Raw genomic sequence first — 26,664 nt, forward strand, 5'->3', positions numbered from 1 at the left:
GGGCGCAAAGAACCCACATAGTGGCTCACAATTTGTGCACAGTCACATTTTCAGAGAATCAGTGCTCTCTTCCAGCCTCTGTATGCAACAGAGGCATAAGTGAGAGAGAGGGACTGCCCAGTCAAGCACATAAGTGAGAGAGAGGGCCTGCAAGGCCTAATGTATGAGTGAGAGAGAGGGTTGGGCTGCCTAGCACATAAGTGAGAGAGAGGGCCTGAGAGGCTAAGCACATAAGTGAGAGAGAGGGCCTGCACTGCCTAGCACACTCTTTTAATCCAGCTCAATACTAGGAAGGTGGAGACAGGAGGGTTCCAGAGGTTGTAGGGATTCTGGATGCTCCTTTCTGAACTCTTAGGACAGCATAGACTCTTCTGGTTTGCATATGTACATGCCGAAGTCCACAACATTAAATGCTTACGCACATAAATAAATAAAATCCAAAAATGCTTACAAGAGCCTCTACAGTTGAAATTAACTAGTGTCATTTGCAGTGTTTCATATGTTACACATTTGTTCAAGTTTTCAAGTTTGTAAGGGCTTATCAACCTATAAACAGGAAATAATTTGTCTTAAAGCCAGTAGCTTATTCCCACCTCCTGAAAACTCACTTCAAAATGATGGTACCTGGTACTCCATGTAAGCATGCGCAGGGTATATTCAGCCAATCAGCACAGACCTTGGGTGAGACCTTTTTTGTCCATTTGGCATCACAAAGGGTCCTTAGAGACCTCCATCCGGGCCTGGCTCCTGACAAGTGTTTTTTTTTTTTTTTTTTTTTCCTTTGAGGATCTGAGCACGGAAGGGTGCTGTTGGAAGGTGTTCTCCTTTTAGATGATCTGTAAGTGATAGTTGGCTCTGATCATGGTTGTTGGACAGTTAATTGAGGTGTTACGGGGTGGGGCATCTCAGGCCCAGGTGGCCATTATGTGAGGAAAAGCCTCCTCATAGTCATTTCCTCTGGGATCTGAGGGTGAATGGAAGGTGGAGGACCGTATTCATGGAAGAGGATTGAACAGGTCAGGGGCATAGAGGATTGGGAACCCTTTGAAGAGAAAAGCTTGGGGCCTTGGGATAGGATCAGAGAGCCGGCTGCAGGACTAGGTGTTGGGGGCCGGGAGCCATGGGTGAGAAGTCTTGGCGCTTGTACTGTGTGCTGTTCAGGATCCATTGGAAACACACTGAGGATTCCTCCCTCCTCGTTGTCTTGTCTACGGTGTGTTCCTTTGATATACACTTTATGGACATGGCAGACAGTAGAGTTGTATAAGAAGAATGAATGAAAAGAAGAAGAGGAGATATTGCAAGAGATTCATAAGTCAACTGGGATGGATTCTGACCACGGACCCTCCCATCTTAATTGCCCATTTATTGGGATTAAAGACTTGCACTACCATGTTCAGCTTTTTCTCTCAATTTTATTTCTGTAGGATGGGATCTATCTTTGTAGTTCCGGCTGTCCTGTCTTGGGCTGGCCTCGAACTTACAATCTTCAGATGTTTGAAATTCTCGGCTTCCCCAAATCCCCATTTTCTCCAATATAAGGCCTTTATGTTTGGGTGGTGGTGATGAGTGTTTCTTGTAGACTAAGCGTTGGGCCTTTTTGATATGAACATAAAGTTACCATGTTCGTTATCTTTCTGGATAGAACTGTGAGTTTACCTTAGACTGAGATAAACTGATAAACAGAATTTCTTGATTATGTTTTGTTTAAAAAGAATGTATGGGAGATACGACCAAAATTCAGATGCCTCAAAGATTACAGGCGAACAAATTTTGCTCATCGTTTTCTGGAAGGAGGAGAGGAATCACATATTGAAGTGTGGCCAGGTTATGTCTTTTTTAAACTGAGAAATGGCAGATCGTTAACTTTGATTCTGAAGGAGTTTTTTTTTTTTTTTTTTTAATAAGTTAAAGAAGTTTTTGAAACAAGTTGTGAGGGAAAGGGACATGATAAAAAGGATACATGGTACATGGAGAAAATGTTCCGGGGAAGTATATATATATATATATATGTGTGTGTATGTGTGTATGGTATATGTGTGTATGTGTGTGTGTTTGTATGTGTGTATGTGTATATTTGTGTATATACACACACACACATATATATGCATTACCATATTGAATATGTATACAGAACTTTCTGATAAAGACAAATGATTAAAAATACTATATGTTAAAAAACAAAAGAAATGATCTTTCATTGAGCTAAGATAATTATTTGACTTTTTGTCATTTTAATTATTTAAATGATACCTTTTATTCAGATAACTAAGTTCTTTTTTTTCCTTTTAATTTTTATTTTTTTTAAACTAAGAGGACTATTAAGTTCTTAAGAGAAGAATGGCACTTAAGAAAATGATGGTGATACCAAAGGAAGGTTACTTATTACTTTTGGACTGTGATGATGAAGAAGATGACATAAGTGTTTCACAGGAGTCTCTTACTAAAGGTATAGCATATCCAGTGTTGGGCATTAATTGTGTCCTGCATTTCATTAGACCTTTACCTAGTCTCCTAAAATGGAAGAAATCTTTGTTAAGAGTTTTCATAGACTTCATTTCTAAATTTACCTATATTTATCTATTCTTATACACGAGTTTTAGCAGCACATATACCTACTCTTAAAACTATAGTCACAATATGTTGAGAAACAATAACTTGCTATGATTTTGCCCCAGGAAAAAACCTGAACATAGTTCCTATAATATGTTTGCCATACATGAATTTATTTCATAAAACCTGCAAATAAATTATTTCATTTCTTTTTCTATTATATACTTACTTTATTTACATTTCACATGTTATCCCCTTTTCTACTTTCCCTTCCAAAAATCCCCTGTCCTCTCCCCTCTCCCCCTGCTCCCCAACACACCCACTCCCAATTCCTAGCCCAGGCATTTCCCAATACTGGGGCATAGGACCTTTATAGGAACAAGTGGCTCTCCTCCCATTGATGACCAACTAGTCCATCCTCTGCTACATATGCAACTGGGTCCATATGCCCCACTATTTCTTATCTTTGATTGGTGGTTTAGTCCCAGACAGAGAATTGTGGGGATACTTGTTAGTTTATGTTTTTTTTTTTTTTCCTCCTAAGTTCCTGCAAACTCCTTAAGCTCCTTGGGTACTTTCTCTAGCTCCATATTTGGGGACCCTGTGCTCAGTCCAATGGATGTCAATGAACATCCACTTCTTTATTGGTCAGGCACTGGCAGTTCCTCTCAGGAGACAACTATATCCGTCTCCTGTCCCCAAGCTCTTGGTGCATCTTCAATAGTATCTGGGTTTGGTGGCTGTTTATGGGATGGATCCCCAAGTGAGGCAGTGTATGGATTCGTTCAGTCTAAGCTCCAAACTTTGTCTCTGTAACTCCTCCCATGGGTATTTTGTTCCCCATTCTAAGAAGGAACAACATAATCACACTTTAGTCTTTCTTCTTGAGTTTCATGGGTTTTGCAAATTTTACCTTGGTCATTCTGGGATTCAGGGATAATATCCATTTATCAATGATTGCATATTATGTGTGTCCTTTTGTGATTGGGTTATCTCACTTAGGAAGATATCATCCAGATCCATTCATTTGTCTAAGAATTTCATTAAATCATTGCTTTTAATAGTTGTATAGTAATTCATTATAGAGAAATTACCAGATTTTCTATATTGATTCTTCTAAAGAGAGTCACCTGATTTCTTTTCAGATTCTTGTTATTATACATAAGGCTGCTCTAAACATAGTGAAGCATGTGTACTTATTACAAGTTGGAACATCTTCTGGGTATATGCCCAGGAGGACTATTGCTGGATCTTCTAGTAGAATTATGTCCAATTTTCTGAGGAACCACCAGACTGATTTCCAAACTGGTTGTAACAGCTTGCAAATCCACCAGCAATGGAGTGTTCATATTTCAACACATTCTCGCCAGCATCTGCTGTTATCTGAATTTTACATCTTAGCCATTCTGACAGGTGTGAGGTGGAATCTCTGGGTTATTTTGACTTACATTTCCCTGATGATTAAGGATGTTGAATATTTTTGAGGTGCTTCTAAATCATTCAGTATTCCTTAGTTGTGAATTATTTGTTTAGCTCTGTCCCAGTTTTTTAAAATAGGGCAAATTGATTTTCTGGAGTCCAGATTTTTGATCTCTTTATATGTATTAGATATTAGACCCCTATCTTATTTAGGATTGGTAAAGATTTTTTTTTCCCAATCTGTTGGATGCAGTTTTGTCCTATTGATAGTGCCCTTGACCTTACAGAAGCTTAGCAATTTTATGAGGTTCAATTTTTCCATGTTTAATCTTGCAGCACAAGCCATTGCTGCTATTTTTTTTTCTTTTCATCAAGAATTTTCCCCCTTTTCCCATGTTCCATGCTCTTCCCCACTTTCTTCTCTATAAGTTTCAGTGTCTCTGGTTTTATGTACAGTTCCTTGATCCACTTAGACTTGAGCATTGTACAAGAGATGAGAATAGATCAATATGGCTTCTTCTACATGCTAACTGCCGATTGAGCCAGCACCACTGTTTGAAAATGCTGTCTTCATTCCACTGGATTGTTTTAGCTCCTTTGTCAAAGACCAAGTGTCCATATGTGTGTGGGTTTATTTCTCTGTCTTCAGTTCTATTTCATTTATCTACTTGTCTATCATCACTCTACCTGTACCATGCCATTTTTATCACAATTGCTCTGTAGTACAGCTTGAGTTCACGCATGGTTATTCCACAAAAGGTTCTTTTATTGTTGGGGATAGTTTTTCCTATCTTAGGGTTGTTTTTTTCTTGTTTTGTTTTTGTTTTTGTTGTTTTTGTTGTTTTTTTTTTGTTTGTTTTTGTTTTTGTTTTTGTTTAATTTCAGGTGAATTTGCAAATTGCCCTTTCTAACTCAGTGAAGAATTAAGTTGGTATTTTGATGGGGATTGCATTGAATCAATAGATTCCTTTTGGTAGGACAGCCATTTTTACTCTATTAATCCTTCCAATCCATGTGCATGGGCTATCTTTCCATCTTCTGAGATTTTTTTTTTTTATTTCTTTCTTCAGAGATTTGAAGTTTTTATCATATGTATTTTTTCTCTTCATAAGTTAGATTCACCAAGGTATTTTATATTATTTGTGACTATTGTGAAGAGTGTTTTTTTTGTTTGTTTGTTTGTTTGTTTTTTGTTTAGTTTGTTTTTCATCCTGCTTTTCCTTTGTGTAGAAAAAGGCCATTGACTTGTTTGAGTTAATTTTATATTCAACTACAGCACTGAAGTTGTGTATCAGGTTTAGGATTTCTCTGGCAAATTTTTGGGTCACTGATACATGCTATCATATCATCTGGAAATAGTGATATTTTGACTTCTTCCTTTCCAATTTCTATTCATTTGTTCTCCTTTTGTTGTCTAATTACTCTGGATAGGTCTTCAACTACTATATTGAATAGGTAGGGAGAAAGTGGGCAGACTTGTCTAGTCCCTGATATAGTGGGATTATTTCAAGTTTCTCACCATTTAGTTTAATGCTGGCTACTGGTTTGCTGTCCATTGCTTGTTTTATGCTTAGATATGGGCCTTGAATTCCTGATCTTTCTTGGACTTTCATTATAAATGGGTGTGCATTTTGTCAAATACTTTCTCAGCATCTAATGAGATGAGCATGTTGATTTTGTCTTTGAGTTTATTTCTATAGTGGATTAATTTGATGGATTTCCATATATTAAACCATCCCACGGATGAAGCCTACTTGACCATGATGGATGATCGTTTTGATGTATTCTTTGATTCGGTTTGCAAGGATTTTATTGAGTATTTTTGCTTTGATATTCATAAGGGAAAATGGTCTGAAGTTTCCTTTCTTCATTGGGTCTTTGTATCATTTGAATATAATTGTAATCTGGCTTCATAGAATAAACTCAATAGTATTCCTTCTCTTTTGATTTTGCATAATAGTTTGAAGAATATTGGTATTAGGTCTCCATGTGTAAGACCCCCGAAACTGGACCTCCACTGAAACCCATTCAAGTCACGGAATGAGCTGGCCAGCACCCCAATGACTCAAGAGAAAACTATACCTGATGCAAACAGAAAGAGGTTTTATTATCAGCTAGCTGAGGACAAACTCCTTCCACCATGCAGGGCAGGGGAGTTTGACCCTGAGCTGTGACAGAAGGGGGCTTTTAACGGCTGGCTGAGGAATTGGGATGAAAGTTCAGAGGAGTTGGGGACAGATGGGAGGAGTTGGGAGAAGAGTTGGGAGGAGTTGGAAAGAGTTGGGAGGAATGTTGTTCTCTGCCCGGATGTCTTTTGTAAAGTTACAATTATCACATCTCTGGCTGTAAGGCTCAGAAACAAAAAGGCTTTTTGCAGGATATAAATAACAAACAGCTTCTTTTTGACTGCATTTGTAGAGATCAGGGACAACAAGCTTGGGGAATATCCAGGGGCTTTACCTTACAGGGAGAACCGCTCTAAGTTGGAGTCTCACATTCCCCACTTCTTCTAGTACATAGTCCTAATCTTAAAACTAGGAAAAATAACCGCTAGCCCAGCTGCCAAACAAAGCCAACATGAGGTCACAGCTCTAGGATTTGTAACCTTGAGAGCCTCAAAATGCACTTGAATGAGACAAAAGTTTCTCTTGCCGTGGTACGAGGGAGAGAGGAGGTTCCTGTGCACTGCCTGGTGAATGTGAGCAGCACTGGGCCAGTGAGCCATGGTGGGCTGGATGCAGGAGCCCAGCACATGCTGGAGTAGCGGTGGTGGGGCTTGCCATAAACAGCAGGTAGGTGTTTTTTGTTTGTTTGTTTGTTTTTGTTTTTTTTTTTGGTTTGTTTGTTTGTTTTTGTTTTTTTTTTTTTTTCAGCAATTCCAAGGCATTCTTCTGACCAGTTCTAGGGTCTATAATCGAGCTAGCAGGGGTTCAGAAAAAGGAAGATCAGGGTCAAACTTTCCCCTGCTTCTGTTAAGGAAGGTGGTCCCCAATTGAGGAGTTGGAAGGGTGTAAGTTTAAATTTCCCTGTGGTGTTCCATACGCACAATGTCTCTAAAGCCAATTTAGTCAAGGTTTCTTTTAATTCTCTATTCATCTGCTCTACCTGTTCTGATATCTGGGGTCTATAGGGACAATGTAACTTCCAATCGATCCCCAATTTTCTGGCTAACCCTTGACTTACCTGGGCAAAGAAGGAGGGGCACTTGATTGATGAAAGTACCTTAGGGATGCCAAATGATGGGGACATTTCCTCTAATATCTTCTTTGCCACAACATTGTCGGTCTCCTTCTTAGTGGGGAAGGCTTCGACCAAGCCTAAAAAGGTGTCTATAAAAAGTAATAGATATTTATTACTGTACTTGGCGAAATTAACTTCAGTAAAATCTACTTTTCAGAATGTACCAGGCCGTCACCTCTTAACCCCCCTCTGGGGAGCATTATTCTGGTGCCTGACATTGGTGAGGGCACAGGCTTGGCATTCAATAACAAACTCCTGGGCAACATCTGGCAATCTAGTAACATAGTAGTTTGAGCTCTTAACAATTTTTTTAGCTTCTAAGTTTCCAAGTGGGGGAGCCTGTGTAGATTGGCTACATATTGTAACCATTCTCTGGTGGGCAGGATCCAGTGACCATCTTGGGTCTTAGCCACTCCTTGGGTAGTATATACACATATCTCAGGTATTTTTTTCTGTTCTTGATCTTCTAGACTGTAGTCCAAGCCTGCGTCTTTGAGTTTATAATGGTTTTTAAGTTCTTTATTTTTTTTTCCTAGGGCCGCATGTTTGGCAGCAAAGTCAGCCATCTGATTTTCCTTCACTATGGCATCATGACCTTTTTGGAGATGGGTGCAATGTATGATGGCCAGTTAGTTTTTTTTTGAAAGTGTTTGGCTTCTAATAGGTTCTAGATTTCTTTTTTAGTTTTAATATCTTTCCCATCAGATGTGAGTAACTCCTGTTTTCTATAGATTGCCACATGTATGTGAGCAGTGGTGAACGCATACTTGCTGTCTGTGTAGATATTGATGTTTTTCTCTTTGGCCAGCTGCAAGGCTTAGGTGAGTGTGATTAGCTCTTCTCTCTGGGCTGTCATTCCTTCAGGCAAGTTGCTGTCCCCGATGTTTTGTTTTGTTTTTTTTTTTTTTTTTCCATTGACCACTGCTGCCCCAGCTTTTCTTTTACCTTCAACCAAAAAGCAGATACCATCTGTGTACCAGTTAGGGCAGCCTGACCATGGCTGGTCAGTGAGGTCTTTCTTAATTTCAGTTTTTTTCTGCCAGGATGTCTATACCTTGGTGCACTTGTAGGAAGTCGTCAGCTTCCTGCAGCAAAGTGGCAGTATTCAGGATAGGAGGGGGTGCAAACTATACTCTTTCAGTCAGTTAAAGGCTCTGTTAATGGGTCCTGTGAGCAATAGTCATCCAGCAATCAGGCAGCTGTCTAATGATGCTTTCTAAGGCATGTGATATAGGGGCTAATACTATAGTTCATTGACCTAGAGTCAGTTTGTCAGCCTCTTTCAGAAATTCTGACACAGCAGCAGCGATAACTTTTAAGCAAGATGGTCATCCACTGGCCACTGGGTCTATTTTTTTTTTTTTTTTAACAATTGGGCCACAGGTCGTTTCTATTTCCCCAGATCTTGGGTCAGGACCCATCTCACTATTTCTGCTGTTTGGTCTACATAGAGAATGAAAGGCTAGGTCAGGTCTTGCAGGACTAGAGCTGATGCACTAAGCAAGATTTTTTAATCTCTTTAAAGGCTTCCGGTGTTTGGGGGTCCATGAGAAAGTCACAGTCTAAGTCAAAGTCGAAGGGGGTATGGTAGAGAGTGCCAGGGTGGCAAAGCCTGGCTTTTTAACTGGTAGCAACAGAGTATTCCAGGAAGACTGACAAGGGACCAAATCACCAAGTTTTAAGAGACTATGAACGTGAGGTCTGACGCCCTCTTGGGCCTCTTTGCTCATGGGGTATTGTTGTATCAGTTTCCAGTGTCACAAGGATGGGGTGCACCCTCTTTGTCTCTCTTATATCCCAAGTCTCTGCCCAGCATTTAGGATATCTCCCTTACCTGGTCCCTTCTAATACTTTTCTTGACAGGGATTGAGGCTCATGTAATCTATATTCTTCTTCTAATTTTAAAGTTCAAATTATAGAGATAGAGGCTTGCCAAGGGATTGAAGTTCCTTCAAAAGAAAAGCTTATTTGGACTTTTAAATTTGCTACTATGTCTCTTCTCAACAATGTGGTGGGGCATTCAGTAATGATGAGGAAGGAATGAGTTACTTGGCTTACTCCTAGATTAATTTTCTTATCAGTGGTCCAAGAGTATGGTTTCTGTCTTTTTGTTTGTGTGTGTGTATTTTCAAGACAGGGTTTCTCTGTGTTGCCTTGGCTGTCCTGGAACTCACTCTGTAGACTAGGCTGGCCTGGAACTCAGAAATCCGCCTGCCTCTGCCTCCCAAGTGCTGGGATTCAAGGCGTGTGCTACCACCCAAGGCGAGAATGGTTTCTGAACAGTAGCCCCAATTACTTCGTTTTTCTGGTTACTCAATTTCTCCAGTGACTTTGTCAGGACTGAAAAAACTGCTCTGATATCAAGAAGGGAAGCCGTAGGGGTCTCTTTCACAGTTAGGGTTACACTAGTCTCAGGGAATGGGTCTGTGCCCCATATCCCCTAGTCATCATCCTCTGGAGTAAGGACTTAGTTGTTCTGATATCTGTCTCTTTCATGGCACAGTCTCTTGCCCAGTGTCCCTTTTCTTTAAAGTACCCATATTGGTCCTTATGTAGAGGTGGTCGTAAAGGTCCTATCGAGTTTTGAGGTCTTTTTGGCCCTGTGTTGCCCAGGTACCCTGTCTGCCTTCTCCCTCCAACTTTTTTATAAACTTCCTTATCACTTGCAAATGTATCCAAAATCCTATTTAAAATTCTTGCCTGCCTTCCATCTCATCTACTTTCTCTTGCCTCAGCTGCTCTCTATTCTCTTTCTGCTATTTCTTTTTAGTCTCTCTCTTATGGTACACTTTCTGCCTCCTTAACCAGATCTTGCAAAGATAATGTTTACAGACTCTGGAGACACTGTAACATTCTCCTAATGGCAGAAGCAGACTGCCCAATGAAAGCCATGGCCACAGAGGCCTGCTGGCTCTCTGACATAAGGTCACAGGGAGTGTAATGCCTGTATGCTTCTAAGAGGCACTCTAGAAACTCTGCTGGTAGCTCCTTTTCCTCTTGTAGGATCCCTCTTACCTTGGCCACATTGCTGGGTTGTCTGTCAGCTCCTCTCATTCCTGGTAATGTATCCCTGCGCCAAACTGTCAACTGCTCACTACCTTCAGGCCTGTTAGGGTCCAGTCAGTATGTGTCAGAGGCGGAAGCATGCATCTATTTCATTTGGAAGTTGTGTCAGCCATCCATTTGCCCCCAGCACATTCATTCTTACCTCCAGCAGAATCCTTTTCTTCTCCTGTGTGATAAAAATAACCCTTAAAAGCTGTTGACAGTCATCCCAAGTGGTCTGATGAGAGAACATGAGAGATTTCATAAGGGTAGAGGGGTTTTCAGAGAAGGCAGCATGATTTGCATTCCAATTATAGACATCAGAGAAGGAAAAAGACCAGTAATGAAGAGGCTGCAGTTCCGGGGTCTGCTGGAGTAGGCCATAAGTAACTAAAGTCAGCAAGGTTGTTGAGTCTGGTCTCTCTGGGCTCCATGCTCATTTGTCTTGTGTTCCAGCAGCTGGTCCCTCCCCCGTGTTTCCAGTGGTACCCTGGTGAGGTATCTGGGAGAGACCGGTTAGTGATATGAGGATGTGGTGTTACAATATTCTGGAGGTTCTTCTATCTATGGATAGATCTTGGGAGGAGCCAAGGGTTGCAGTTCACCCCCCAACATATTTATCTTAGGGTTTTGTTTTTGTTTTTGTTTTTTTTTGTTGTTGTTGTTGTTTTGGTTTTTTTTTTTTGTTTTGTTTTGTTTTTTTTGGTGAGTGGTGGAAAGCTAGGACTCGGGAGTCCAGCTTTTTCTTCTGAACCCAAGGCTTCAACCAAGATGGGGTCAGGGGGGGCTTCCTGCGCGGAAATTTCCGAGATGCAAATGTAGGGTGCTTGTTCTGGTTGAGACCCTAGTCTCTTCTGTGCAACATCTTTAACTGCAGAAATCACAATCAGTTCAATAGTGCCCTCTGTTGGCCAACTAACACCAAAAGCCGGCCATTTCGTTGAGAAGAAAGTTCTCCAAAATCTCTTTCTGACATCTACAAACAGACTGTGAATCCAAGTCGTAATTTCAGTTCAATTCTCAAGAGTCAGTCCAAGAGGAGTGCTAATAGTCTGTCCCATCATCAGAGTCACATAAAGGGAGACAAACACTATATATATATAAACAGAAACAGACAGCTGAGTGAGCACATGCTCACTTGGCACCCAGTAACAGAAACAGACAGCCAAGTGAGCACACTCTCATTTGGCACCTCGAATGGAGATCTCCATGCATCCCTGGATCTCCCTCAGACCTCCTGGGACGTCTCCCAGTGCAGCAAGCAGTTATGACTAACATGTCTGTCAATATCGCTGCCCTCCATCCAGAACAGGGAGGTCTTTGCTCTCAGGAGTGCAGACAACTGCAAACCATAATGCTGAATTCAAACACAGCCGACAGACAAAGACATAGCAAAGACAGGATCCTACCTCCAAGTGGGGTCTCTGAGAACTGGGGTAGGCCTCCTGGTGTATGAGAACGCACATGTAAGACTCCCGAAGTTGGGCTTCCACTCATGTGCCGGAATGAGCTGGACAGCAAACTGGAGAGATAATCACACCTGATGCAAACTACAAGACGTTTTATTATCAGCTAGCTGAGGATGAAGTCCTTCTACCGTACAGGGTGGGGATTTCAACCCCGGGTGGTGACAGTGGGGGGCTTTTAACAGCTAGCTGAGGAATTGGGAAGAGATGGGAGGATAGCTAGGAGGAGGTGGGTAGAGTTGGGAGGAGTTGGGAGGAGTTGGGAGGAACTGGGTGCAGTTGGGAGGAGATGGGAAGAGTTGGGAGGAGTGTTCTTCTCTGCCCAGATGTCCTTTGTAAAATTACAATTATCACATCTCTGGCTGTAAGGCTCAGAAACAAAAAAGGCTTTTTGCAGGCTATAGTGAACAAAGAGCTTCTTTCTAACAGTATGTTTAGAGATTAGGGAAAACAAGCTTGGGGAAAGTCCAGGGGCTTTACCTTCTAGGGAGAAACGCTCTAAGTCGGGGTCTCACACATGAAGATCTGATAGAAATCTGATGGGTTCATCAGATCCTGGGCTTTTTTTGGTTGGGAGACTATTAATGACTGCTTCTATTTCTTTAGGGGTTATGGGAGTAATTACAGGATTTATCTGATCCTGATTTCAATTTCGTACCTATTATCTGTCTAGATAAGTGTGCATTTTTTCCTTATTTCCTTATTTTTATTTTTTTTTTTTTTGAATACATGCTTGTTTAATAAGATTTGATCTGGATTTCCTAAGTTTCTGTTGTTATGGCTCCCTTTTCAATTCTGGTTTTGTGAATTTGGTTACTGTCCCTTTGCCCTGTAGTTAGTCTGGCTAATATTTTATCTATCTTCTTGATTTTCTCAAAGAATCAGCTCCTAATTTGTTTGATTTGTGAGTGTGTGTGTGTGTGTGTGTGTGTGTGTGTGTGTGTGTGTGTGTGTGTGTGTAGAATTCCTTTGTTTCCATTTGGTTGATTTCAACCCTGAGATTGATTATTTCCTGCCTTCTACTCCTCTTGAGTGAATTTACTTCCGTTTGTTCTAGAATGTTTAGGTGTGCTGTCAACCTACTCCTGTATCCTCTGTCAATTTTTATTTGGAGGCATTCATAGCTATGAGTTTCCTTCTTAGAACTGCTTTCATTGTGTCCCATAACTTTTGGTATGTTGCAGACTCATTTTCATTAAACTCTAAAAAGTCTTAAATTTATTTCTATTTCCTCCTTGCCCAAGTTATCACTCACTATATTGTTGTTCACCTACTATGTTTATGTGTGTTTTCAATTATTTATAACATTATTGAAAATCAACCTTAGTCGTTGGTGATCAGGTAGGATGCATGGGATTATTACAACATTTTTATATCTGTTAAGGCATGTATTGGGACTGATTATATGGAGAAGGCATCATGAGGTGCTGAGAAGAATGGGCATCATTTTGTTTTAGGGTAAAATGTTCTATAGATATTAACTAATCTATTTGTTTCATAACTTCTGTTAGGTTCGCTGAGTCCCTTTTTAACTTTTGATTCCAGTATCTGTCTATTAATGAGGGAGGGGAGTTCCGCTATTATTGTCTTGGGTACAATGTGTGATTTGAGCTCTACTAAAGTTTCTTATAGGAATGTGAATGCCATTGCATTTGGTGTATAAATGTTCAGAATTGGGAGTTCATCTTGGTAAATTTTAACTTTGATGAATATGAAGTGTCCCTCCTTGTCTTTTTTGATAACTTTGGGTTGAAAATCAAATTCATTTGATATTAGAATTGCTACTCAAGCTTGTTTCTTTGGACCATTAGCTTGGAAAATTGTTTTCCAGCCTTTTACTCTGAAGTAATATCTGTCTTTGTCCCTGAGGTTTGTTTCTGGTGTGATGGGTCTTGCTTACACATCCAGTCTGTTAGTCTATGTCTTTTTATTGGTGAATTGAATCCCCTCATATTAAGAGATACTAAGGAAAAGTCTTTGTTGCTTCCTGATATTTCGGTGGAATTTTTTCATGTAGCTATCTTCTTTTATGTTTGCTTCAAGATAAATATCTTGCTTTTTCGAGAGTGTAATTTCCCTCCTTATATTGGAGTTTTCCCTTTATTATCCCTTGGAGGGCTGGGTTTGTTCAAAAATATTGTGTAAATATTTTTTTTATGGAATACCTTCTTTTCTCAACATATGGTAAGATATTTTTGCTGTGTATTATAGCCTTGGCTGGCATTTCTGTATGATATATGCCCAGGATCTTATGGCTTTCATAGTCTCTGAGGTCAAGTTAGGTATAGTTCTGATAAGTCTTCCTTTATAAGTTACTTGAATTTTCCCATATTGCTTTTAATATTCTTTCTTTCTGTTCTTTTTTTTTTTTTTTTTTTTTTTTTTGCATTTGATGTTTGGATTATTATATGATAGCAGGAATTTCTCTTCTGGTCTAAACTATTTGGATTTTTGTAGGCCTCTTGTATATTCACGGGAAACACTTTTTTTAGATTAGGGAAATTTTCTTCTATAATTTTGATGAATATACTCACTGTCCCTATAGTTTGGAAAAATTACTTTTCATCGATACCTATTATCCTTAAATTCATCATCTCTTTGTGTCCTGGATTTCATCGATGTAATTATTTCCTTTCTAAAATCTCTTTCAAAAACTCACATGGGCAGTTTCTTGAGAAATTCAAATCGTTAGTACATTATTAACTATTACTTATATAGCATCCATTCAAATGATTCTATTTTCTCTTGTCAATACAGTAAAGAAGAGCCCAACATTTGACAAAGATGAGAATATATCGACTCACGTAAAAAAGGATGGAGATATGGGGTAAAATTTTCAATAGAATATTTCAATAGAGTTCAATAGAGTACTTCATAAGTAGTGTTTGTGATCCCTTCACTGGAGAAGTAGATTCAGGAAGATGAACAATTCAAAGTCAGACACTGCTATATGTTGTGTTCAAGCCCAGATTGAGGTCCTTGAGACATTGTGATCACAAACACATAGCAACTCATACAGTAGGACCACCTGCATGAGATCTTCCCAGATAAACACAAAAAGAAAAGGAAAAACATCAAAAGAATAAGAGGGTGGCCAACTGGGAAGAAGAAGGGTCTCAGCAAGAGTCGTAGAGGTATGAATAAACTACTGTGGGGTGTAAATGTATGAATTGTAAAAAGTAAGTCATGCAAGTTCACTTTGGTAGTCCACCATGTATTTTATATGTATATGTCATTTGTTCCGAACCAAACATATATTTATTATAAATAATTAAAAGAAGGTTCTGTTTAAAGTTTCTGTGGGGAAGAAAAATGTCCTACCAGTTCACAATATTTCTTACATTAATTTTTATATTCCTTTCTTAACAGAGGTGAACTAGACAGTATGTTGGATAAATCTGGAGGTATGTGTTTTTGGAGGTATTTGCCTGGATTTTGAAGAGGTCAGAAGAGGGAATCAGATCTCTATAACCCCTATACCATAGGGGATAATTTTAGATTTCACAGTAATTGTAGTTCTCTTTAAAACCCATATGAGATGACTTCTCAACCAACATTCAGAATGAATGATTAGCTGAAGGTGTAGCTCAGTGGTAAAATACCATGTAAAAGTTATGAGTTTCATCTTCAGTGGGCAAAACAAAAAAAGAAAAAAACAAAAACAAAACAAAACCCAACCAACCCAACAAATTAACAAAAAAACTACCAAACAAACAAAACTCTGCAATAAGCCTCTCAAATGAAATGTTAGTTTGTGCAGTTTTCCAAATCAACTTCAGATTGTAAAGTGAGCAAGAAACCCAATTTCTTGTTGTACGGAAATGAGCAAAACCAGCATTAAGCATTTTAGGAGCCTAAACTTAGGCATGATTAGAGAGATAGAAAGAGAAAAAGAAGAGAGTGGCTACAAGCTGTTTTGGTAAAGCGCTTGCCTTGAAAGTATATGGAGTTAAGGTGGGGACATAGAATCCACTTAAAAAATGCAGGCTGCAACCCAGTGTTGAGTAGGTGGAGACACCTTGCTGGCTAGCAAGGCTAGTGGCATTGGTGAGCTGCAGATTCTGAGAGACCATGTCTCAAGTTTTAAATTAGGTCAGCTAGTGATGTCACATGCCTTAATCCCAGCAATTGGGAGGCAGAGGCAGGGAGATTTCTGAGTTTGAGGCCAGGTTGGTATACAGGGTGAGTTCCAGGACAACCAAGGCTATACAGAGAAACCCTGTCTTGAATAAAAAAATAAAATAAAAGTAAGTTGGAATATGATTAGAATGCAGTAGATGTCTATTTGTGGCCTTCTTGTGCACACTCATACTGAAATATATACACATCATTTTTTTGCCGAAACTCTTTTTAAGATTTACACAATCCAGTAAAATTATGGTGTTTTTTCTATTTCTTGAAATAGATAATATTAAGAATGTGTCATAATTTTATGATCTCTCCTGTATAGTAAAAATGAACATCTAACAAGAGACATGATCCAGCACACCTTAAAACATGCAAAGGACAGGGATGGAAAGATGGCTTAGAAATTAAGAGCACTTGTTGTTCTTGGACAGAACCAAGTTTTATTTCCAAGTACCCACAAAATGGCTCACAACCATTTTTAATTCTATATCCAGGGGTTTTGGAATTCTCTTCTAATTTCTATGAACAACATACATGCAGGTTGTATAAATACAAACACGCAAAAACACATTACATAAAAAATAAAACAATTAAATTACAATCAAGAGGCCCTTCATCTGAAAAAAAAAAGTTGGAGAGTCTTTTTAGGGGTTCATTTATTTTAACTTTCAAGTTAGTATTGCAAGCTTGGAAAATGGAAAGCCTCTGGGTATTAGTAGCAGCTAAAATACTACCTCCCTTTTGCTGCTTGGATGACAGATGAGTGATAGAGCCTAACTCGCCCTTAGTACACATGTGAAAACACGGCCAATCAGCAAGGGGCTTTGCTGAGATTGCTTTCCTGCTATCCAAACCCTGTTACCCAGTATGCTTTGTAGTGGTCATGAAGCCCAGTTCTTGAGGAAGAAATGTGCGTGAGGAAGCATGGTAGGGAGAAGTCTCAGTGGAGGTAGTCAATTGTCTGTTGAAAGATGGTTAATCCTGTTTGAGCTGGAGGTCTGTGTTGGGATGAAGGTGGAAGGGTGGACATGTTACTTCAGGAGTAAGGAGAGGAGGTGACTCTCACTGGACTCAGGAAGGTACTGCTTCCAAGTTCACAATTGACTTTCCCATCGGCATCTGCTGAGAAAAACAGAGAACTTCACTAAGGGCAGGAGTTTGCACAGAATAGCTCCTAGCAGAAAACAGGAATGCCAGGGTATTTCAGACCCTGAAAGTCTTCTTGGGGCCTGGAGATGTGAGGTGTGAGTAAACTGGATGTCAGTTAGTGGCACCAACAGACTAAAACCTTCTTTTTGCTGCTGCTGCTCAACAGGAATTCATTATAAATAAACTAAAGACCAGTCTTCATTTTATTCTACCTGTTGTTAAAATGCCAGATTGCTGAAATTTCTATATATAGTCTCCAAACTGCCTCAAAATACAGAGGCTGCTCTCAGCCTCAGAAGTACTGGGACTTCAGACATAATTTAGGCCAGGCAGTCTTTATTTATATGTTGTTTTGGTTTAGGGAAGTAAGCTGTAACTCTATATCTCAGAATTGTCTGAATCCTCAATTGCAGCTTGGACTGGCCTTGAACCTAAAGTCCTCATCCTTACAAATGTACCTGGACCTGAGGAAACATGTATATTTTATTTTTTTATATTTAATTTTTTTATCCTTTTTTTTCATTGTTGAAGTTTGAAACCAGTACTTCTTGCTGTAGCAGTAAAATAATTGTCCAACCAGGAAGAACTTTATATTTTAGATCTGCTTTAGGTTTGTATTGTGATGAAAAAGATTGAGGAGCTTGGTTGTGATAAAAGCAAACATGATTTCATTTGGAGACTGAGATGCAGAGACATTTACTCTAATTTATCAAAAACTTAGCAGGGATGGTACCAAAATTTAGATCATCCTGAGATTACATAAAAAGTTAAAGTCACACTTTAACTGTGACTACTTGAAGTCACAGTTAAAGCCATCATTGTGTGTGTGTGTGTGTGTGTGTGTGTGTGTGTGTGTGTTTGTGTCTGTGTGTGTCTGTGTTTATTTACATTTCAAATATTAGCCTTTTCGTGATTTCACCCCAGAAAGTTTCTATTCTATTTGACCCTCCCTGTGCTTCTATGAGCATGTTCTCTCAACCAACCACTCCCACATTTCTACTGTGGCAGTTGCCTGCACTGGGGCATACAGTAGCCTTCACAGGATCACAGGACCAAGGACCTCTTCTCTCACTGATGTCTGACAATGCCATCCTCTAATATATATGTAGCTGGAATCATGGGTCCCCCTCTTTGTTTGGTGGCTTAGTCCCTGGGTGCTCTGGGGCTTACTTGTTTCATATTGATGTTCTTCCTGTAAGGTTGCAAACCCATTCAGCTCCTTCAGTCTTTCCTCATCCCCTCCACTGCGGACCCCATGATCAGGCTGTGACCATCACCCTCTGTTCTTGCCAAGCTCTGGCAGTGCCTCTTAGAAGACAGTCATATTCAGCTCCTGTCAGCAAGCACATGGTATCGACAATAGTGAATGTGTCTGCTGTCAGTGTATGGGATGGATCCATATGGTGGGCAGACCCTGGATGGTCTGTTTGGTTCATATTGATATTTTTCCTATAAGGTTGCAACCCCTTCAGCTCCTTCAGTCCTTCCTCTAACTCCTCCACTGGGAACTCCATGATCAGTCTGATTGCTGGCTGTGAGATTCAGTCTCTGTTCCTACCAAGCTCTGGCAGAGCCTCTCAGGACACAGCATTATTAGGCTACTGTCAGCAAGTACTTGTTGGTATCTACAATGGTGACTGGGTCTGGTGTCTGTACTGGGTCTGTATATGAGATGGTTCCACAGGTTGTGCAGATTCTGTGTGGTCATTCCTTCAGTCTGTGCCCTGAACTTTGTCTCAATATTTCCTCCCAGTAGTATTTTGTTCCCCATTCTAAGGCCTGAAACACCCTCACTTTTGTCTTCCTTCTACTTGAGCTTCATGTGGACTGTGAATTACATTTTGGGTATTCTGAGCTTTTAGGCTAATACCCAATTATCAGTGAGTGCATACCATGTTTTTTACTTTGGGGTTTTGTTACCTCATATAGGATGATATAATTTAGATCCATTCGTTTGCCTGTGAATTTAATAAAGCCATTGTCTCTGTACCATTACCATACACTTTTTTTTTTTTAATCACTATTTTTGTATAATACAGATTGAGGTCACGGATGATTCCCCCTGAATTTCTTTTATTGTTGAGAACTGTTTTTCGATATTCTGGGGATTGATATTCCGAATGATTTTGCATATTGCTGTTTCTATCGCTATGAAGAATTGAATTTGAATTTTGATGGAGAGTACATGGAATCTTTAGATTGCTTTTGGCAAGACATCCACTTTTACTAAATTAATCGGGTCACCAATCTATGAAGCATGGGAGATCTTTCCATCTTCTGAGATTTGTAATTTCTTTCTTCAGAGAATTGAAGTTCTTGTCATGGAGAGCTTTCACTTGCTTGGTTTGAGTCACACCAAGGTATTATAATTTGTGACTTTTGAAGGGTGTTGTTTCCATAATTTCTTTTCAGCCTGTTTATCCTTTGAGTAGAGGAAAGCTACTGATTTGTTTCAGTTAATTGTATATCTAGCCACACGGATGAAGTTGTTTTTAAGTTTTACAGGTTCTCTGGTGGAATTTTTGGGGTCACTTAAATATACTATTTTATCATCTGCTAATAGTGATATTTTGACTTCTTCCTTTCCAATTTTTTTATTCCTTTGACCTCTCTTGTTGTCTATTTGCTCTGGGTAGAACTTCTAGTACTATAGTGAACAAGTAGGGAGAGACTGAGAATCCTTGACTAGTCCTGTCTTGTCTTATTTTAGTGGGATTGCATCAAGTTTCTCTCCATTTAATTTGATCCCAGAAGTTAGAGTCACACCAAGGTATTTTTTATTATTTGTGACTATTGAGAAGGGTGTTGTTACCTAATTCCTTTCTCAGCCTGTTTATTCTTTGTGTAGAGAAAGGCCATTGACTTGTTTGAGTTAATTTTATATCCAGCTACTTCACCGAAGCTGTTTATCATGTTTAGGAGTTGTCTGGTATAATTTTTAGGGTCACTTATATATACCATCATATCCTCTGCAAAAATAGATATTTTGACTTCTTCCTTGCCAACTTGTGTCCCCTTGATTTCCTTTTGTTGTCGAACTGCCCACGCTAAGATGTCAAGTACAATATTGAATAGGAGGGAAGAAAGTGGGCAGCCTTGTCTAGTCTCTGATTTTAGTGGGTTTGCTTCCAGCTTTTCACCATTTATTTTGACGTTGGCTACTGGTTTTCTGTAGATTGCTTTTATCATGTTTCGGTTTGGGCCTTGAATTCCTAATCTTTCCAAGACTATTAACATGAATCGGTGTTGGATTTTGTCAATGCTTCTCCGCATCTAAGCAGATGATCCTGTGGTTTTTGTCTTTGAGTTTGTTTATATAATGGATTACATTGATGGATTTACATATATTAAACCATCCCTGCATCCCTGAAATTAAACCTACTTGGTCATGATGGATGATTATTTTTATGTGTTCTTGGAATCAGTTAGCAAGAATTTTATTGAATATTTTTGCATCGATATTCATAAGAGAAATTGGACTTAAGTAATCCATCTTTGTTAGATCTTTCTGTGGTTTAGGTATCAAAGTTATTTTGGCTTCACAGATTGAGTAGGGTAGAGGACATTCTGCTTCTATTTTGTGGAATTGTTAGTGAAGAACTGGAATTAGATCGTCTTGAAAGGTCTGATAGAACTCTCCACAAAACCCATCTGGTCCTGGGCTATTTTTGGTTGGGAGACTAATAATGACTGCTTCTATTCCTTTAGGGGATATGGGATTGTTTAGATCATTAACTTGATTCTAGTTTAACTTTGGTACCTGCTATCTGTCTAGAAATTTGTCCATTTTGTCCATGTTTTCCAGAGTATAACCTTTTGTAGAAGGATCTGATGGAGTTTTGGATTTCTTAAGGATCTGTTGTTATGTCTCCCTTTTCATTTCTGATTTTGTTAATTAGGATGCTGTCCATGTCCCCTCTAGTGAGTCTGGCTAAGTGTTTATCTATCTTGTTGATTTTCTCAAAGAACCAGATCCTCGTTTGATTGATTCTTTGAATATTTCTTGTTTCCACTTGGTTGATTTCACCCCTGAGTTCAATTATTTCCTGCCTCCTGCTCCTCTTGGGTGAATTTGCTTCCTTTTGTCCTGGAACTTTTAGGTGTGTTGTAAACTACTAGTGTGTGCCCTCTCTAGTTTCTTTTTGAGGCACTCAGAGCTATGAGTTTCCCTCTTAGATATGCTTTCATTGTGTCCCAGAAGTTTGGGTATGTTGTGGCTTCATTTTCATTAAACTCTAAAAAGTCTTGTATTTCTTTCTCTATTCCTTCTTTGACCAAGGTATCATTGAGAAGAATGTTGTTCAGTTTCCACATGAATGTTGTCTTTCCTTTATTAATGTTGTTATTGAAGATCATCCATAGTCCATGGTGGTCTGATAAAATGCAATTGGGCAATTGCAATATTTTTGTATCTGTTGAATACTGTTTTGTGACAAATTATATGTTCAGTTTTGGAGAAGATACCATGAGGTGCTGAGAAGAAGGTATATCCTTCTGTTTTAGGATACAATCTTCTGTAGATATCTGTTAAGTTTATTTGTTTCTTAGCTTCTGTAATTTTCATTGTGTCCCTGTTTAGTTTCTGTTTCCACAATCTGTCTATGGATGAAAGTGTGTTGAAGTCTCACACTATGCAATGTGTGCTTTGAGCTTTACTAAAGTTTATTTAATGAATTTGACTGCCCTTGTATTTGAGCATAGATATTCAGAATTGAGGGTTCCTCTAGGAGAATTTTACCTTTGATGAGTATGAAGTGTCCCACCTTGTCATTTATGATAACTTTGGGTTGGAAGTTGATTTTATTCGATATTAGAAAGGTTACTCCAACTTGTTTCTTCAGACCATTTGCTTGGAAAATTGTTTTCCAGACTTTCACTCTGAGGTAGTGTTTGTCTTTTTCCCTGAGATAGGTTTCCTCTAAACAGCAAAATATTGTGTCCTATTTTTATAGCCAGTCTGTTAGTCTATGTCTCTTTATTGGGAAATTGAGTCCAGTGATATTAAGAGACATTAAGGAAAAGTAATTGTTGCTTCCTATTATTTTTGTTGTTAGAGTTGGCATTCTGTTCTTGTGTCTGCCTTCTTTTTGGTTAGTTGAAGAATTACTTTGTTGCTTATTCTAGGGCGTGGTTTCTGTTCTTGTATTGTTTTGTTTTGTTTTGTTTGTTTGTTAGTTTTGTTTTTTCCTGTTATTATCCTTTGAAGGGCTGGACTGGTGGAAAGATAATGTGTGAATTTAGTTTTGTCATGGAATACTTTGGTTTCTCCATCGATGGTAATTGAGTGTTTGGCTGGTTATAGTATCCTAGGCTGGCATTTGTGTTCTCTTAGTGTCTGTATAACATCTGTCCAGTATCGTCTGGCTTTCATAGTCTCTGGTGAAAAGTCTGGTATTTTTCTGATAGGCCTGCCTTTATATGTTACTTGACCTTTTTCCCTTACTGCTTTTAATATTCTCTCATTATTTTTTGTTTTGATTATTATGTGTCAAGAGGAATTTCTTTTCTGGTCCAGTCTATTTGTAGTTCTGTAGGCTTCTTGTATGTTCATGGGCATGTCTTTCTTTAGGTTTGGTAAATTTTCTTCTATAATTTTGTTGAAGATATTTGCTGGCCCTTTAAGTTGAAAATCTTCATTCTCATCTACTCCTATTATCCATAGTTTTTGTCTTCTCATTGTGTCCTGGATTTCCTGGATGTTTTGAGTTAGGATCTTTTTGCATTTTGTATTTTCTTTGATTGTTGTGTCAATGTTCTCTATGGAATCTTCTGCACCTGAGATTCTCTCTTCCATTTCTTGTATTACGTTGCTGATGCTATGGTTCCAGATTTCTTTCCTAGGGTTTCTATCTTCAGCGTTGCCTCACTTTGGGTTTTTTTTTTAATTATTATTAATTGTGTCTACTTCTCTTTTAAGGTCTTGGATGATGTTATTTATTCCATCACCTGTTTGGTCGTGTTTTACTGCAATTTTTTAAGGGATTTTTTTTTTTTTTTGGTCTTCACCCTGTTTAGCAGTGTTCTTCTATATATCTTTAAGTGAGTTATTAAAGTCCTTCTTGATGTCCTCTACCATCATCATGAGATATGCTTTTAAATCCCGGTCTATCTTTTTGTGTTTGTTGGGGTGCCCAGGATTGGGTGGGGTGGGAGTACTGCGTGCTGATGATGGTGAGTGGTCTTGGTTTCTGTTAAAAAATTCTTATGTTTGCCTTTTTCCATCTGGTAATTTCTGGAGTGAGTTGTTATAGCTGTCTCTGGTTAGAGCTTTTTCCTCAGGTTATTATGTTAGCCTCTATCAGAAAACCTGGGTGTCTAGCTCCCTCCTGAGTTTTAGTCGTCAGAGTACTCTCTGTAGGCATGCTCTCCTCTTGCAGGGAAGGTGCCCAGATATGTGGTGTTCAAATCTGCCTCCTAGCAGAAGTTGTGTTCCACTCACCAGAGGGCCTAAGATCCCATGGAAAGTTCTCTGGGGACCTTGGGGGTGTCTGTAGACTCTGAGCCCATGTTTCCCCAGTGCTAGTGCCAACTGGAAGTGATTTGTGACTCTGGTCAGGCCGGGTTTTCTGCTTCCCTCCTTAATGCTGTCTCAGGTCCTTCGAGATTGGATTGGAGCAGAAGTTGTGTTCAATTCACCAGAGGTTCTAAGATTCTGTGGAGAGTCCTGTGGGGACCTTAGTGGTGTCTGCAGATTCCATGCCTAAGTGCCCAGGTGCTGGCCTCAAGTTGCCTCTTGAATCTTGAAATCCTGGTGTGAAAAATCTCCTGAGATCCTGCTGTGTCAGAGCTGCTGGGAGTTAAGCTTTCTCTGTGTGTTGCAAGGTTTGGTGGGGTGCCAGATCCGAGGTTTTCTCTGGACAGAGATGCAAGCCACAAGGAACCCGTGCCTCTGCCTGGGAGGTTGTTTTTGTTGCCCTGGATCTTGTGGTGGTCCTAGTTACACAGGGTGCTGCAAAAGATGCTGAGTCCTCAGCTGTGATCTTCTGTCAGAGTTCCTGGGTGTGTTTTCACATCTCTTGAGAGTCAAGCTTCCTTTGTGATCATGTGATCTTGGGCACTTCAGAGTACCTTGGAGTGGGACTCCCTCTGGATGTCTTAAGAGTGGTTTCTGAGCCAGGACCTCAGGTCTGCCCTATGTACAGGTTCAGTCAGGAAGAAATCCAGGCCACTGGCCAGGCAGGATTTCCTCTGTCCATAGATCTTTTGGGACTCAGTTACTCCTGATGTGGGGGCCTTTCCTATGATCCTGCGAGTGGTAGAGCACCTGGAAGTTGAGTTTCCTCTGGCTCTTGTGGGATTAGGTGCAGATTCAGATCCCAAGGTCTACTCATGACACAGACTTTTGCAAAAATTTTTGATTTAGCATCGTGGAATAATTTTTTCCTGTGATACAGAAAATGAAAATGGTGCTTTGGTGTGACATTAATGAAACTTAATTTTTATTTTTTGTATGTTTTTGTCTGTGGTACATATATACACATGTGGAGGGCAGAGGAGGATGTTGGGTGATGCTCTATTACTTTTCATCTTATTTCCTTAAGACAGGACTTTCACCAAACATGCAAGTAGACAAGCATCCAGCAAGACCTAGCAATTCTCACTCTGTCAACCACAGTGCTGTTCTTGTAGAAACAACCATCCATGGTTGGTTTTGTAGATGGGTACTAGATTCTAATTTGTGAACTTCCTCTTTTCACAGTAGGCCCTCAAGTATTGAGGCATCTTCATAACTTCTTTGAAGGGATTTTAAGAGGAAAAAATTGATGTAAACACTTTTACAGTTCCATGTACTTAAATCTAAGTGATATGTATACAAAATTATGTACATGAAACATTTTCATTGACCCAGTTTTAATTTTATATTTAGTCAGTTCCTTTTCTAGGACGCCTCTGTGCTTCTTTCTTTATATGGCACAGTGGAAAACTGAATTCTTTAAAGTAACCCTTATTACCTTTTTTACATTTTATTTTATAGGTATGGTTGTTTTGCTTTCACGTGTGTATGTGTACAACATGTGCGTCTGGTACCTGTGGAGTCTTGATGAAACCATTGAATCCCCTGCATCTGAAGTTATATGCTGTGAGCCACCTTGTGGGTGCAGGGAATCCAATCTCAGATCTCTGGAAGGGATCCAGTGTTCTTAACTGCTGAATTATCTTTCCAATACTCTCATTGGTTTTTATGGTGTATGCAGAATTTAGAACAGGGCATCACATCCTCTGGAACTGGAGTGGGAGATATTTGTGCACGTCATGTAGGTGCTAGAATTCAAACTCAGGTTTGATTGTGACAGGGTCTCATTTTGTAGCTCAGGCTGTCCTGGAACTCACTATGTCGACCAGGTTAACCTGGAACTCACAAAGATCTGACTGCTATTGCCTCCAGAGTACTAGGAATAAAATGGAACCAATATGCCTGGCTGCCATCTTATTTGAAATTGAATATTTTAAATAATGAGTCTAACAATTCCACAGTCAAGTTTGTTCTTTCAATTGCATCATCTTTTGTAGATTTAGAAAAGAATTAGCCTTTATTAAAAGTGTTTCCCTATGAAGAATTAAAGCCCACCTTTGATCCTTTGTTTTGTGCATTTGTTCTTTGGAAACTGTTCTTGAAGCTTAAAATTATTTTACTTACGGAAATTAAAATTCAGATAAGATTAGATATTTCTTGTCTAAAATACATGGGGTGTTTTTTGTTTTTTTTTTTGTTTGTTTGTTTGTTTGTTTGTTTGTTTGTTTTCTGTGTTGTGGAACATTTCTGTAGACTTTACTGGTTGAACATCCTTCATCTGAACATACAAAACACTAAAGTATTCTAAAGTATGAAGCATGTTGGTGATATCTTTCATTTAATTTTAAGTTTTCTTGGCATCATTGAATGGATTTTCTCTATTATCTATATCTATTTTTATGAATACATGGAATCACCTAAAGTTTCTTCAAAATGACCCTTAATTTTTAATATAGGTGACATTTATAAGAAGCTTCATATAAAGAAAAAATGGATGGAAATGTATATGAAAGATTCTATCAATGGCAGCAACCAGAAATTAGAAAGGCTTTGCAAAAAGAAAAATCGAAAGAGGTAGAGTTGATAGATTTGTAGGACCACATGTGTATTATTTGAAAAATTATATATGGCTGAAGTTTAAAAAAATATATCACGTCTGATCCTTTAGTAAAAATATGTGGCTTTGATTTTGTCTAAACAGTTAACCCTATAACTTAATGCCTTCAACGAAACTAAATCAAATTCTTAGAAATCTGTGAAAATTTTATTTTCTTCTTTAAGTAACTGTTAATGAGATTTTAAATTTAATTTACATTCATTGTGGAAATACAGAAGTCCTGCACATAGTCTTAGAAATGTAATTTATGGATTATTATGCTTAACAATATTGAAAAACAACAACTACAGTTACATATGTGGGTATTTTCTATATTTTAATTGACTTATGATTTACACTATGTCTTAACTGAGGCAATATATGAAAAATAAATTAGACCTTATATTTGGTAGGAAATAATGAAAAAACACTTTGAAATATAATTATTTCTCATATATATATTATTTATATTTATATTCATTTTTATTTATTTTTATATTCATAGTTATATTTATAGTTATATTCGTATTCATATTCATACTTTTACATTTATA

At 38.8% G+C, this 26,664-nt stretch overlaps 1 long non-coding RNA gene across 1 annotated transcript; it reads left to right on the forward strand.

The window, feature by feature from the left end:
- Positions 1-783: 783 nt before the first annotated feature.
- On the forward strand, positions 784-15,128 carry LOC147000018 (uncharacterized). The gene is made up of 4 exons (XR_015046268.1): positions 784-838; positions 2,315-2,449; positions 14,481-14,550; positions 15,093-15,128. It is a non-coding gene; the product is annotated as an uncharacterized LOC147000018 (long non-coding RNA).
- Positions 15,129-26,664: the final 11,536 nt, after the last annotated feature.

This window comes from Mus caroli, unplaced genomic scaffold, assembly GCF_978045245.1.
Source record: "Mus caroli unplaced genomic scaffold, Mus_caroli_1 scaffold_22, whole genome shotgun sequence".
Classification (NCBI taxonomy): domain Eukaryota; kingdom Metazoa; phylum Chordata; class Mammalia; order Rodentia; family Muridae; genus Mus; species Mus caroli.